Below are 15,607 nucleotides of genomic sequence, written 5' to 3'. Positions count from 1 at the left end.
ACAATTTGAGACTCTCCAATTTTCCTTCTATCACTTCATTACTCGATCTCCACAAGCCAACCTTTGTATCATGCTTGTCTTCTCCAAGATTGATCAAAAGTAGAGTAAAATCATTAGGCATCATATCTTCAATTCTCCCTCCTTTTTTTGTCTTAGCTATTTCCATTGTTAGGTGCCCTATTTCTAGATCTTTCCCAAGTATTGGCAAAGTCTTTTGCTTCTTGACTTTTGCTAATGTAGTCCCAGAATGAACCATGAGGGATATAGTGTCTTTCATCATTTCTCTTTCTTTTCCTTTCCAAAGTATCTACTAACCAAGAATCAGTTCCTATCACTTTAGAAGCTATTCCAAGTGATTCAACGCTAAAAAATTTCTTTTTTACTGGAGTCATGGTTACAACAATTGAATAGAAAGAATTCTTTGAATCCTTGGAGATAAGTCTAGAAGAAGCCTGGCTCTTCTCCATCTCTGAAGTCTTCTTAGTCCCTTCATTTGATTTAGTGGACTCACTATTGCTACTTTTTCCATCCCCTAGGTCTACTATCTATATAGGGGAAGCACCTGGCTTCAAAAGTGAAGCACTTCCTGATGGCAAAGGGCTATGATGAGGAGATGGGATTGGAGTGGTATGCGAAGAAGGAATAGAGGTGGTGTGAGGAGATGGAACAAGAGTAGTATGTGGGGAAGGTATTGGAGTAGGGGCATTGTTCTTTGGTTCTTCTACTTTCTTCTATTTAGTACCAGTCTAGGTTCCCATAATTGGCAAGGAACCATCATGACATGTTTGGGCTATAGGAACATTCTTTTCTGGGGGTTGATCACCTCCACCCATAGTTTGAGTTTGTCCTTGGGTGGAAGCTATGGTCACTCCCACTATAGAACTGTAAGATGAAGTAGCCATTGCAGTTGTTGGAGAAGCTTGAGTGGCTGCACCCTTACTCTAGATCTCTCTAGTTGTCCACTCTACCCATTTTCTAGTTCTCTTGATTATCCTAGCCATCATGATATTGAGATTCTCTTCCACATCCACATATGCATTAGAACTGATAGGAATTCCCCTTAATTTAGTCAAATATATATTGCTATACATATTTTGACCATTATCCTCCAATCCTTCTACATTGAGATCAATGCCATATGTCTTTATTTGTTCTGCCATGAGTTTGGTGAATGCACAATCTTGCCTTTCTAACTTATCATTGTAGTCTGCCCAATAATCCTCTAGAGTGGTGACATGCTTGATCACACTCTCGATTTAAAGCACCTGTCTTGCATATCCATTTGGGTCAAACATGGGCCTCACAACCTCATATTCCTCCAATTTGTACTTATTCTTGAATGCCTTGAGCATTTTTTTGGCATTAGATCAAGAATCACAACTGTAAGCCCTGACCTTCATGGGGAACTCATACTCCTTCTTCCTTAAATTGGTGCTCAACACATTCACTTGGATAGCTTGTCTCACAATGTCTATGAACACGATCATGTTGCTTGGGTATTTGGGCAGCTTTAGAGGAAATTCATCAAAAGCTGCAAGATGTAAATACAAGAAGAATGAGAATTGAATAAAGTAGCTACTAAACTAGCTAATGGTTGCCATCACTTTTGGGCTAAACCTCATCTCTAGGCATCCTTGTAGCTCCCTACAAATCCTCATTGTAAAAGAGTTATTAACTCTGACATACTCTGCATAGCTATTCTATAACTACAAGCATGGATAAAATTCATAACTTTTTACATCATCAGGAAAATCCTCTATTCTAGGAAGGCCCTACCACAATTGTAGAGAATCCAACATATAAATCAGGAAAGAGGACATGTAGAAGGTATTGTAGAACTTTGCAGCACTGAGAGCTCTAGACAGATGTTCACTTACCTCATACACCCAATCAACATAATGTGTGTCTGAATGGATGATTTGCACTAAAAAGAAATATTTTCTATAAAATTGAGTGCTTCTACCTCACCTTTCAACTGATGCAAAATAACTAAAAATGTCCATGATTTCAGGTTTGAGATCAATGCCAAAAAGGGTCTTAGGAAGCTTACTCTTAGCTCCTTGTGGCTTTTAGAACTAAGACCTCATAATTTCCTTCCGCCAAACCATCTTCTTCAAGGAGAACTCAGACATAGCTCCTCCTATTATTAATCCAAAAAATTCTTCTCGCTCTGGAATCCAGAGGTAATTGACTACATTTTGCCAGTCTATTGAGATCAAAACTAAATGATCTGGCAACAAAATTTGTTTAGTGTTCAAATTGTAATGGTTAATACATTCAACAATCAGCTCAGGAGCTTAAATTGCCACTAGAAATCCAGCTATTTCCACTAGCCTGCTTCCATAAAGTTTCTCTATTATTGGGTGGATTGGCTTTGTTCTCAACCTTCTTTGGAAATCTTACATGTCAAAAAAATAGAGTGAGGTATCCATAACATTTTGCAATGTTGACTTAATCCCATTCAGTCCATCAAGTCCAACAAATCTTGTTGCCATCTTATCTGAGATAGAGATGAATTGAAAATCTTAAAACTAAAGATAGCATAGAGAGTAGGACTTTGCAACTGTGAGGATTTTGAAATCACTATTCAATTCAAAAGCATAACAGTTCAATAAAGAAAGTAGTAGTTTGAAAATCCATTATGTTCATCTCTATATGGAAACATCAATCCACCTATGAATCTATAAGATTCATGCCACACAAGTGAATTAAAGGATAAATCCATTAGATTAGTAAATGTGGGGGTTTATAATATATTTTTCCATGTATTTTCACTATCCCCATTGGCCCAATGGTAATTTTCCTTTATTACAGACTTACTTTCCCATTTTTTGCCAAGTTGCAAAAATTTAAGAATGGAGTACTCCGTGGGGTAAAATCTACTTAGTGAGATTTTGCTCAATATACCTTCCCAAATGTGATTAATTGGCTTCTATTATCCCTTTTAAGAATCCTATGATTGATCTATGAGCCTAGCATGCTTGCAGAAGTGATCTTTCACTAGATGCAAAAAATCATTTTCTAGGGTTAAAAACCTCTTGAGGAGAAGGCAAATTCTATTTTTCCACCCTTGTCTTTATTTTCACTTAACTATTTAAGTTGATGTGTCTAAAATCTTCAAAAAATCTAAAAAGGGCTACAAAAGCCACTTACTTTATTTTCTCCCTTACAAATGCCTTTGTCAAAAAATTGACTTCCTGGGTCGAAAACCCGCCATGGAGAAGCTACTTTAGAGTTTTTTTACAGATGCTATTCTGATCATTTTGATGAATTTTGAGTGACTCCCAAGGTAGAATGCTACAATTTAGGAACAATCTATCCATAAAACAACTCATTTCTTCCTTTCTTTAGCTTGTATTCCTTGTTTGTTGACCTTTGCAAAAAATCACCTTCATAATTCAAAAATCTACCATGGAGAAGCCAATACTAGGTTTTTCGCAGACTTCATTTTCTTTATGTGAAAACTATAATGAGTCATAAGAAAATTCATTTTTGAAAATTAATTTGTGAAAATCATGATATAACCCAAGAATCTCCATCAAAAAGGATCCTATACTACCCACAAAACTCACAAAAACAACGAAAACCCAACCAGCTATGTAATGTGGGAGAAGAAGAAAGATGAAAACCCGATGGAGAAAACTTTCACTTGGGGGAAAAGAGATAGACATAGACATTCCTAAATGTAATTAAGACACAAGATCATTTTCCACTTTGCACAATGGGTATAGGATGAGAAGTGGGGCAACATAATGAAATAAAATTAATCTAGAAGAAAATATATGGTTTAACTCCTCGTGATGAACAAAAGAATAAGGAAGAAAAAAATGACTTGGTCAATGTGGAGCTGGATAATGCTAAAGATATTTATGATAGTCAAGATAACCTTGTTGATACATTGAACAATTTAGTACAACTAAGTGAAGGGAAGATTAAAAATATGGTTATTAATGATGAGCTAGAAAAGAACCTTGAAAAAAATGTGTTAAGTGAAGGAAATGTCATAGCTAAGCCAAGGAAGGAAAGTAAAAACCTATGTGGATGGAGTCTGTATAGATGTCAACTCATGATAAATTATTGGCCCCCAATCTTGTGATATTGAAAATAAGAGAGTATCCTATGATCAATACATAGGGTTATAGTCAACAAATGAGTACATACTAGCTATTTTAGTTAGTTTACATGTCAGAGATGGTGATGTCAAGAAATAGGATGTGTTGGCTAATGAAGCAAGTAATACACTTGAGTGTGAATAGTGACAACATGCCAAAGAGGGAAATGTTGGTATGAGTGAATAAGGTGAGAAGAAATATGAGAGAAAAAATGATAGATTAGATGAATCTACTACAATCCAAAGACCAATTTCCTCATAACCTTAGATTGATGGAACGAAGGAGGCAAGATAGGTGAGTTTTACTAGTGAACTCAAAATTGATCAAGGAAATGATAAACAAGATGAGTATGTATAATAGATTGGTACATATATGAGTATATAGGTGAATAAGATAGATAATGCACCTCATAGAACCTAGTGGACAAGGCTTGAACCTTGAAAAAAAGTGTTAAGTGAAGGGAATGTCATAGCTAAGCCAAGGAAGGAAAGTGAAAACCTTGTATGGATGGAGTTTGTACAAATGTCAACCCATGATAAATTGTTGGTCCCCAATCTTGTGATATTGAAAATAAGAGAGTATCCTAAGATCAATACATAGGATTCTAGTCAAAAAATGGGTACAATACCAACTATTTTAGTGAGTTTACATGTTAGAGATTGTGATGTCAAGCAATAGGATGTGTTGGCTAATGAAGCAAGTAATACACTTGAGCATGAATAGTGATAACATGCCAAAGAGGAAAATGTTGGTATGAGTGAAGAAGGTGAGAAGAAATATGAGAGAAAAAATGATAGAGTAGATGAATCTACTACAAGTCAAAGACCAATTTACTCATAACCTTAGATTGAGGGAATGAAGGAGACAAGATAGATGAGTTTCACTAGTGAACTCAAAATTGATCAAGGAAATGATAAACAAGATGAGTATGTACAATAGATTTGTACATATATGAGTATATAGGTGAAGAAGATAGATGATGCACCTCAAAGAACCAAGTAGACAAGGCTTGAGCCATAGAGATTGAGTCTAGGTGTACAAACCCAAAGTTTGTAATTACCTAATGTGCTAAGCACTAGCACACTAGACTCTAGAGGGAAGAGATTGAAAAAGAAGGTGAAGTAGTCACTTCAAGCAGTCAAAGGTAAAAATTTACTCTAGATGTAGATATCATAATTCCTAATTGGAATTCTACATATCTTATTGGAGAGAAGATGGTAATTATGAGTGATTTATTAACAAGAAAGGCCAAGCAAGCCAAGATGAGAAGAGAACATCAAAAGAAGTAGGTATTGTATGATATCAAGGATATATTTCTTAATACAATGATTTTTGATGACTTGGATGAAAAAGATCCAATTATTGAATAATTGCTCAAAATTATGGAGAAGGTTAATGATCCTAATATAGATATGCAAGAAAAGTTGATGCAAAGAGAAAAGAGGAAATACAATAATAGAGTGATGGGGAAAGCATCTAGTGAGATAGCAATCAAGAAAGTTGATCTTTCCACTCTTGTCATTGAGCTCGAATAGTTAACCACAAATGCAAATACATTTTTTGTAAAGTTTTGAGTTGATATTCTTTCTTACTAAAAGACTATAAGGGAGAAGATGGATAAGATAGATGTAGATCTACAAACTAGAAGAAAATCATTAAGCATGGATCCTAGCACAAGCTCACTTTATTTATCTAAGATTTATTTTTTACAATGGAAGTAGTCAAAACTTTTACAAGAAGAGTGCTATATAAGAAATGAAGTGAATTCAATTCAAGAAATGTTGCTACCTCATATGGAAGTAATGCAAAGGAACAAACAAACTATTAAGGATCCTATGAAGGACCAACACCTATCCAGTATAGACAATATGGTGAATCTGGTGGCCAAGATAGAGATAGAAAAATGTACTTCACAATTCAAAGGCAAGTTGGGACAACACAATGTCAATCATTAGCATATTGCACCATCTATTTCTAAACAAATTTTGGACCCTCCTTGAACCACAATTGAAAATCTATTTGAGTCATAAGCGACAAAAATAAGGGGGAATGAGAATAATGTATGATCAAGTAAGTAAGAAAGTGTATGTGTAAAATACAAGGGAATTAGCTAATCATGTATGTATGTGCGTTAAATTTTGAAACTTTTTTATGTATATTTTAGAGTAATAATGAGTTAGTTCATCTAATGGTTAGATGTGAGAAATGAAAAGTTTTTTTAAAAAATATTTTTCAAAATACAAGTAAAACAACATATATGTATAGACTGAGATATAGGTATAGATTACATCCTAAGGGGGAGCAGATATTATGAAGTTTTGGAATGTCAAATTTTTATCATGACAAAGTTTCTTTCCACTAGTTCCAAAGGGGGATATTGTTGACCCTAATGGAAATTTTGTATTGTCATTTAGTTAAAACCACTTAGTAATTTACTAGTCATAGTTTGTTAGTCAACACTATGGCTGAACCACTTTATGCAGATTGAGCTATGTAAAGGAGAAGTATATATAATTAGTTACTACCAAGAAAATCAAGAGTCATCAACTATATTGTTTTTTTTTAAGGTAACATATGAGTTGAGTGATATAGAATCCAAATATTTCATTTAAAGCCAAGTAGAGTTGAAGTTGAGTAACAACATGAATAATTAGTATGCATCAAGCATCAAAACTCTATATGGGTCAAATAATATAGTTTTGTATAAATATTTGGAATGACACAAACATTGATGTAAACTATTCTTTTGAGTAAAGAAATATGTTTTTATGATCATGGAGAGAGTCAAAGAGGTAATTATACCTATAATTACATATTATTAATCCTTATATAATGAGATCAACCAATCAAAAAATTAAAAAGACAAAGAAAAAAGAAGGATGAATTTGGATCATTGGTTGAGATCTATAAGCTTTATCTAACATTTATTTAAGGTTTTAGACCTAATTTTTTTGGTTGCGAGTTAGAAGTTTGGCTATGAAGATGAAGTTGAATTTAGTGGAGTTAAGTGTTAAGGAGTAGTAACATGACCAAGTAGTGTAGCAAGCAGTTATTGAACATATATCATAGAGTGGTGATATTAGATTATAAAGAGAAGATGTGTCATTAGCATTCTAGAGAAAATCAAACTATCAAAGTATTGATATATTTTAGTATGTGTTTTAGGGTGAATCTCTTAATATAGTGGTCCTAACAAACCTATTTAAATATCATATAAAATTTCTTTTAGAAGGGTAGAATTAATATTCTTCTAAGATCTTAATAGGGAAGACCCCTCATAGGGAAGATCATCAGTAGTGATCAAACTTTGTAACCCTAACATGCACACTTTATTACTAGAGTAATAAAGATTTTGTAGGTGTCATCCCCATTGTAATTTTTCCCTCACCTTATAATGTAGGAGCATCCTAGGTTACCTTGGAGATCCAACTCATTTTGTTCATTTTTCCTATTAGTGCTAAGTTGAAGTTATTATCGAGTTCCAATGGTAGCTAAGTTGTAGTCATTGGTAAGTTCCTATATGTGCTAAGATGTCCAATGTTGACCAAGCATTTTTTGTGTTGAGTTGTTCAATATTGGTTGAAAATTTATTTGTATGTTGAGTGTGTTGGTAATATTGTCAAAAAAATGTTTTGAGAGATGTCATTTATGAAAGCATATATTCAACATTTCATTTATGCATTTAGAGATAGAAAATTATTTAAGCATTAGATAGTTTACAATAGCACATAGAACATATTTTATGTGTATGGATGACTCATTGTGATTTGGCTTATGCCTAGTTAAGGAAAGTTCTATGACAATGTCATGATGATTTGTATAAGTGCAAAGGTTTGTATAGATAGAGCAATGCAAGATATGACTGAAATACCAATACAGGTATTAAATTGTGGAGAATAAAGTATGGTAGAGAACTGGATTGTATGACTTAAGGAATTATTTTGGTAATAAAATAATTATTAAGTCATGATGAGGTGATAATGTGAATATCAATCCATAATTCATTTCATATTATGGCAAGCATGAAGGCTTACTAAGTAGTGAATTATGAATGTGTGAGGTATAAGTAAAGATCTTAACTTGCAAAGATAAGGGTGCCATATACATGCTAGATGAGAAGTTTTATGTGATGATAACTATTATACAAAGATATTGAAATATATGTGAACCTTAGGTAATGTGAGATCTAATGTATGATCAGAGGAAGTGCAAATTATAGTAGTAAGCAAATATTATATGTATACCTACTCTTATGAAGAACTGAATTGTATAATTGCATGTTTAGGGTAGTGCGATCTTCTTGCATACATTGTATTTATTCTACCAACTACTAATAAGGTTGAAGCAACTCCTAATAGGTTTTAGGCTTCTAACAAAGCCTAGTCCTCTAACATGGACTTGAGACACTATATGTACATCACAAACTCCTACCAGGGTCAATATCCTTAATGCGATCCTTTGTTTAGTGAATCTTCTTGTGGGTATCATCCCACCAGGGTTTTCCCTTGGCAAGGGTTTCCCTAGTTAACAAATAATGGTGTTATGATTTCTCTATGTGTATGGTCATATTTACTGTTTAACTTTGTTGGTTTACTTTCATATGCAAGTTATAAATTAATTAACAATATTTAGTTGTGGGCAAAATTTTGTAGAATACTAATTCACCCTGACCCCCCCCCCCCCCACCCCCTCTTAGTATTATCTATTTATAACAATTGGTATCAGAGCCTAGCTACTCTGAAGAAGTTTAACAACTTAAGTAAGATCCCTATAGATATAGAACAATTGAAGAAAAATATCCTTGAAGAAGCTCTTGAACAGATTGACCTTCTTATTGAAGAAATAGATAACCTAGAAGATAGATATGAAGATGTAAAAGTCTATATTGGTAAACTAAATGACAAGATTGATGATCTAAAATCTAGCAAGGAATCAATTGCGTAGACTAGTGAAAATGATGAAGTAGGAAATCTCCAGAAAGAAAATGAAATTTTAAAACATGAACTGAAATTTATTGAACTTAAGTTGAGTCTTAAGAAAAATGGTGGCAAGAATGAACCTAAACTAAAAATTGAGAATAAAAAGCTAAGATCCCAGTTAAGTCAAGTTGTATTCAAACTAGATACTATCAAGATTAAGCATGTAGAATTAGAAAAGTACAATATCATTGTGAAAGGAGAATTAATACAAGATAAGAAATAGTTAGAGAAACTTTATTCCAGTAGTGAGAAGATAGATGAACATATATTTCACTAGAGACCTTATGAAAAGATAGGACTTGGATATCTTATTGGAGAGAAATCAATTAGGAAAGTTGAAATTAGAAGAGAACTAGATCCAGTTATTGAATCCCCTAAGGAATATAATCTAAGTAAGGTAGAATCAAGAACATCTACTGAAGTATTGAAGGAAGTTGAACTAATTAATTTTTCAGAAAAACATGATGAACCTAAGAAAATAGAGCAAGTTGAAAAACCTAAGCAAGATGAATCACCCAAGCAAGTAAGATGTGAGCTCAAAGGTAGATGTTTCATATGTAATGAAGTTGGAAATATGAAAATAGATTGAAGAGGTAAATATTTTAAGCCTATTACTAATTTCTATTATTATAATTGTCATGGTTATGGACATAAAGAAATATAGTGTAAGAAACCTAAGTTTGATGGTAATAATGCAAATAGTAGAATGTTTAGGAACACTAACCTTGTAGGTAATGAAAGATGGATGTCATAGAGCAGATCCAATGATGGAGAGAAAACTAATAGAGAAAAGAATCAATTTGTGTGTTATAAGTATAACAAACTTGGACAAGCAAGGAATTGCAAAGCATCTAAAAGTTAGAATGAAACAAATCAAAGAAGAAATGCACCAGTATGTCAATTATGTAATAACTTCAGATACAAAGTGAGATATGGCAAAATAGATAGAAGAAACTTCAATAGGAATCCCAACTACAAAAGGAAGAACAAAAAAAATGACAAAAGGAATGATAACAACAATCATAATAGTCAAAAGGAAGTAGTTAAGGAACATGTTGATGAATTCAAAGAAGCATTTTTAATAGCTAAGGATCTAGAAAGCTCTTATACAGTTTTGGTGGAATAATATTTTGATGCACCTAATGAGAAATTGAAGTCATAGATTATTTTGACTCATTATACATGAATTAAGAAATTCTAGAAGAGGCAACACAACAGTTAGTTAGAACTAATGTTAGAGAGTGAGTTGGAAGTTGCGCAACTAAAATGAGTTATTTGACATAGAGAGGAAGCTATGGTCAAGTGTACAAGTCTAGATATGATCACAGTAAGCAAGAATTCAAAAAATAAGTTTACTGGAGAAGAAAGAGAATATTTGAATTTGTAGTGGATACACATTTAATGCATAGTGCGATTTGAAATAATTTAAGGATCATAAAGAGATTGTGTCTACCATTTATTCATGTGAGGTATCTTAAGCAAAGTGGACAGTGATTTGATGGTGAAGTAAAGTAGGAAAATAAGTTCTTGAAGCATGAAGTTGTAGAAAGCCTAAAATGTGATTTTAAAGTATTTTATGGAGCTAAAACTAAATTTCTCAATGAATATAATTGAATTACAATGGCTAGTTAGACCGTTTATGATGTGAGTGAAAGGCCACAATATGTATTCAAGAAACATCCATTTATTCCACTGATATATGACCTATTGGGCACATATTTGCACATTCTAGAGAATGTGCATCATGTCAATGATGTTAGAAGCTATATACATTATAAGTTTGAGAGTATTGGTGATGAAGATATACATAAGGACTTGGGGACTATGTGTAATAATGATCTATCCTTGAAGTTTGAGTATGCACACCTAGATGGCTTGAATCTAATAAAGTATATATTTTATATAGAGTTTGAAAACCATGAATGGACCTAAATCATTATGAGTAGGGTACATGATGATATGTTCTAGTTAGGTGATGCAAAAATAGAAATTGTTAATGATATAATTTATAAGGTCACAAGTTTGAGCAATAAGGAATGCAATCTCATAAATGAGAAGAATGTAAGAAAGATGGTTGAGACAAACCTGAATACAAGATTCAATGGAAGGAACATGAAGGTAGACTCCATCCAAGAAAAAAGAGTAAAATTATTGAGTAAGATATTAGGGTACAATTTTAGCCATTCCTCTAGGGTTATCTCAATACTAGCTAGATTTTTACATGCAACCTATGTGATGGAAATTTAGGGAAGAAAAGTTAATCTGTGTGATATTATTAGACTGTAATTATTGTATAACATTGCAAAGTTGAAGAAGACCAAGAGCACAGTCTTCAGATTTGTGTCCTTACTCACTCATTTGTTTTTCTATGTTACAAAGAAGTTCCTAGGAGTGAAAAGTTGGGATAGAAATATGAAATTGGTGACTTAATGTTACATATCTAATCTGGAGAATGTTAGAGATGATGACATTAACATAATGATGAGGAGTTTCTAGTCTAAAATGAAATAAAGGTACATAATACCTTCATCCATGGTAGAGAAATATAAGGATGAAATATGCTTCATTATGGAGATAGATAAAACTTGTATGGAAGTTGTGGTACCATGGGTTAAGCTCATTGAACCCATGGGATATTATATAAGTGAAGAGATCATATAAGTGTATGCGTAGATCATACTCCAATCAGAGGACATAGAGTTCCCTAAATAGGGAACCTATGAGGTGAAAATGAGAATAGTTCATTCTAAACTACATAGCAAGGAAAGAAAGAAGAAATTGGAAAGGGCTATTGATTTCATCTTAAAGGAATTAGGAATGACTTGAGAGGAATTCAATGAGGTGAAAGGGATAACACTTAAGATGAGAGCTAGTGGGTAGTTTGAAGTGATAGAAGAAACTCCTATTATTGTTGTAGGACCTTTAGAAGGTGTAACAATAGTAGAACCATGAGTGTAGGCCCCTATTGCACCATATGCAAGAGTTGTGCAAGTGCAACTAGTGAGGACAAGAAGTGATCATCCTAAGAGGTGCCAAGAGAAGGAAGAACCTACTGCACAAAGGATATTAGAGAGATTGGTGAAGGTAAATCAAAAAAATACACCATCATCCAAGAAAAGGGTCAAGAAAACCACAAGTGGACTAAGAAAGAGAGGAAAAACTATGCAAGTAAGTGATTTTGAAGAATCAAAAGGAGAAGCTAAAGATAGACTAGTTAAACAAGATGCGTAGGAAGGAAAAACATTAGCTAGAAAGAGAGCATGGAAGCCTAAGGTACATAACCTCAACATGAAAATAATAAATGATGATATTTTTGTATAATTAAATAAGTATTATAGCTTGTACAATAATATGGATAGAAGGCAATTGGAAAATGCCATTGTGTGAAACATGATTTTGAGATATAAGAAGTTTGAAAATATTCAGAATAAGATACTTGAAGACCATTATAATAGGATAATTAATAGGAAGAAAAGTGTAGTGGGAGAAGATTTAAATTTGAGGATAAAATGACAAATAAACTATGCAAGCTTGACTCCAAAGAAGGCTTAAACAAAATTTTGAAGGGAATTGAGCCCTTGCTAAGGAACAAAAGAAGAGAAATTGTTCTAATGTGAGGGAATTATAAGGATGTTAGGAAGGAGAGAGAGAGGTGGAAATTGTAAAATTCATGACCTTAGTACCAAAGGTGAGTGCACAATCCAAACCTAAGAGCCCAGTCTATGTGGAAGCAAAAGCACCATCTGACAAAGGGTGTCCCTTAATACCATAAACCATAACAAAAACAAAGAAGCAACAACAATTGTGAGAAAAAAATTGACTTCTTATTTGTGCCACAAATGGTGAATTATAAAATTCAAAAGTACAATATGCTAACCCACATGAGTGCCTTCATTGTAGTAATCTACAAGACAAGCTACAAACTATTGTCGAGAGCTATCCTACATAATGTTCAAATCTTTCTTAAATAAGCAATTTTATGTCATCTAGGGAGGTTCTAGATGCTCAAACTTAATACCTAGGACCAATAGACCCTAAAGACTAAAAAGAAAATATTTTTGGGTGATGCAAGATTTCTCTTACACCTAGGATGTTCTTGAATTAGACACCCAGGGTTATTTGAGAAGTGACTCTATCATGTCTTAGGTGTTTAGAGGAAAACCAAGATGATTAAACTCCTCCCTTGCTAGCCATGATGAATCCTCTATTAGCCTCCATTTCCATTTGAATAGGTATTTCTCATAAGTTTTGATCCTTGTGCTTTTTCCAACATGACTGTCTAGTATCTCCTCAATCTCCATTGTAGCCAAACTAGTTACTAGAATACTCCACTATACTTCTACAACTTCATCTCCATCACCTCATTCATTATACTCTATCAAATCTAAAATATTAAATACTGATGAAATATTCAATTCATTAGGAAACTCAACTTCATAAACATTTCTAGAATCATGCCTTTCACTATCTTGCATGGTCCAAACTTCTTCATCTTGAGCTTATTATATGTATCCACTGGAAAATACTATTTTCTCAAATGAACCATAACTTCATCTCTAATCTAAAATTACTTATACCTCCTTCTCACATTTATCTTAGCTTTATATTGTGTATTCATCTTTATGATGTGCTTCCTCACCTCCCCATGGATTTTCTTCAAATGTTTAGCAAATTCTTCTACTTTAGCACTACTTATCTCTCCTTTACCCAACTACCTCAATTCAAAAGCATTTCTAGGACTACTCCCATATGCAATCTAGAATGGTGATTTACTAGTGCTCCTATCGACAAAATTATTATATGAAATTTTTTCCTATGGTAAAATCATATCCCATCCTTTTGGTTTATCTACAACCAAGCATATCAACAAGTTCCCCAAACTGTGATTCACAACTTCTATCTATAGATTATGTGATGAACTAAAATTCAAATATATCTTCAAATTCTTCCATAATATATGCCAGAAATACCCAATAAATTTGGTATCTCAATTTGAAACTATACTCTTTGGCAGACCATGTAGTCTCACCACTTCTATGAAAAACAACTCTACCACATGAACAACATCACTAGTCTTCTTCCAAGGAATAAAATGTGCCATCTTTGAAAACTTTTCAACCACCAAAAAAATAGAATCATGCCCACACTAAGTCCTCAGTAATCTAAGAACAAAATCCATGCTAAAATCCTTGCACGGATTCTATGGTACAGGTAATGATTGATATAACCCTATATTCTACTTTACTCCTTTTTCCATATGACATACTTTGTAACTCTATAAAAAATTCTTCACATATTGATGTAACTATGGCTAGAAATAATTCTTAGCAACCAAAGCAATAGTTTTATCTCTGCCAAAATGTCCAACCAATCCTCCATTATGCTTCTCCTTGACGAGATTTTCTCTCATTAAACTTCTAGGAATGCAAAACTAGCTTCCTTTGAACAACATACTATCCCAAATCATGAAATCCAACCACTTTTTCCTATCAAGTGTAATAGATTCTATACAAGCCTTTCATGCTTCACTAAAATTAGGATCATCTAGATACAAAGTGCAAAGTTCCTTGAACCCAACCACCTCTATCTGAATTTATGTCAGCAAAAGTTGTCTTCTAATAAGAGAATCTACAAATCTATTAGAATACCCACTCCTATGTTTCAAAACAAATGTATAACTCTTCAAAACTCAACCCACTTCAAATGTCTCTGCTTCAATTTTCCTTGACTATTCAAATATTGCAAATCTTGATGATCAATATACAAAAAAAGCTCCTTAGGAAGAAGATAGCATCTCCACATCTTCAATTCTTGAACTATAGCATAAAATAATTGATCATAAATAGAATTTTTTTTGCATCATTCAATTTCTCACTGAAATAAGCAACATGTCTATCTTCTTGGCTCAAAAAGATCCTATTATAGTACCACTAGCATCATAGTATACTTGAAACACCTTTTTAAAATTAGGAAGTGCTAAAATATGTTGCTTGATAACTTTCTATTTCAACAAATTAAAACTCTTATCCACTCCTACAGTCCACTTAAATTCTTTCCTATCCCCTCTCATTGTTTTGGTCAAGGTCCACAAATACTGCTGCAACCTCTTATGAAATTTCTATAAAAACTAGCCAATCCATGAAAAGATCTTACCTCTATTACATTTATTAGAGTAGGCCATTCAAGGATAGTCTTCAGTTTCTCTGGGTCCATTTTTAAACCTTCTATTGAGACTACAAATCCTAGGTAAACGAGCTCCTTCTTTACAAAACTGCACTTCTTTAGGTTTATCAACAACTTTTCTTCCCTCAACTTATCAAACAACTTGCCAATATGGATCAAGTGCTCCTCCAATGTCTTAGTAAAGATCAAAATATCATCTAGGTAAATAATAACAAACTTACCCAGAAACTCCTTTAGTACCTCATTTGTGAGCTACATGAAAGTGCTTGGTGCATTTGTTAGCTCAATCTAATACAAATTTGATGGTACCCACTCTAATATGAATTTGATGGT

The sequence above is a fragment of the Cupressus sempervirens genome, chromosome 11 (genome assembly GCF_028749045.1).
Source record: "Cupressus sempervirens isolate cs-2001-9-10 chromosome 11, ASM2874904v1, whole genome shotgun sequence".
In the NCBI taxonomy this organism is placed as follows: Eukaryota; Viridiplantae; Streptophyta; class Pinopsida; order Cupressales; family Cupressaceae; genus Cupressus; species Cupressus sempervirens.
Note: the sequence above shows the minus strand (reverse complement) of the source record.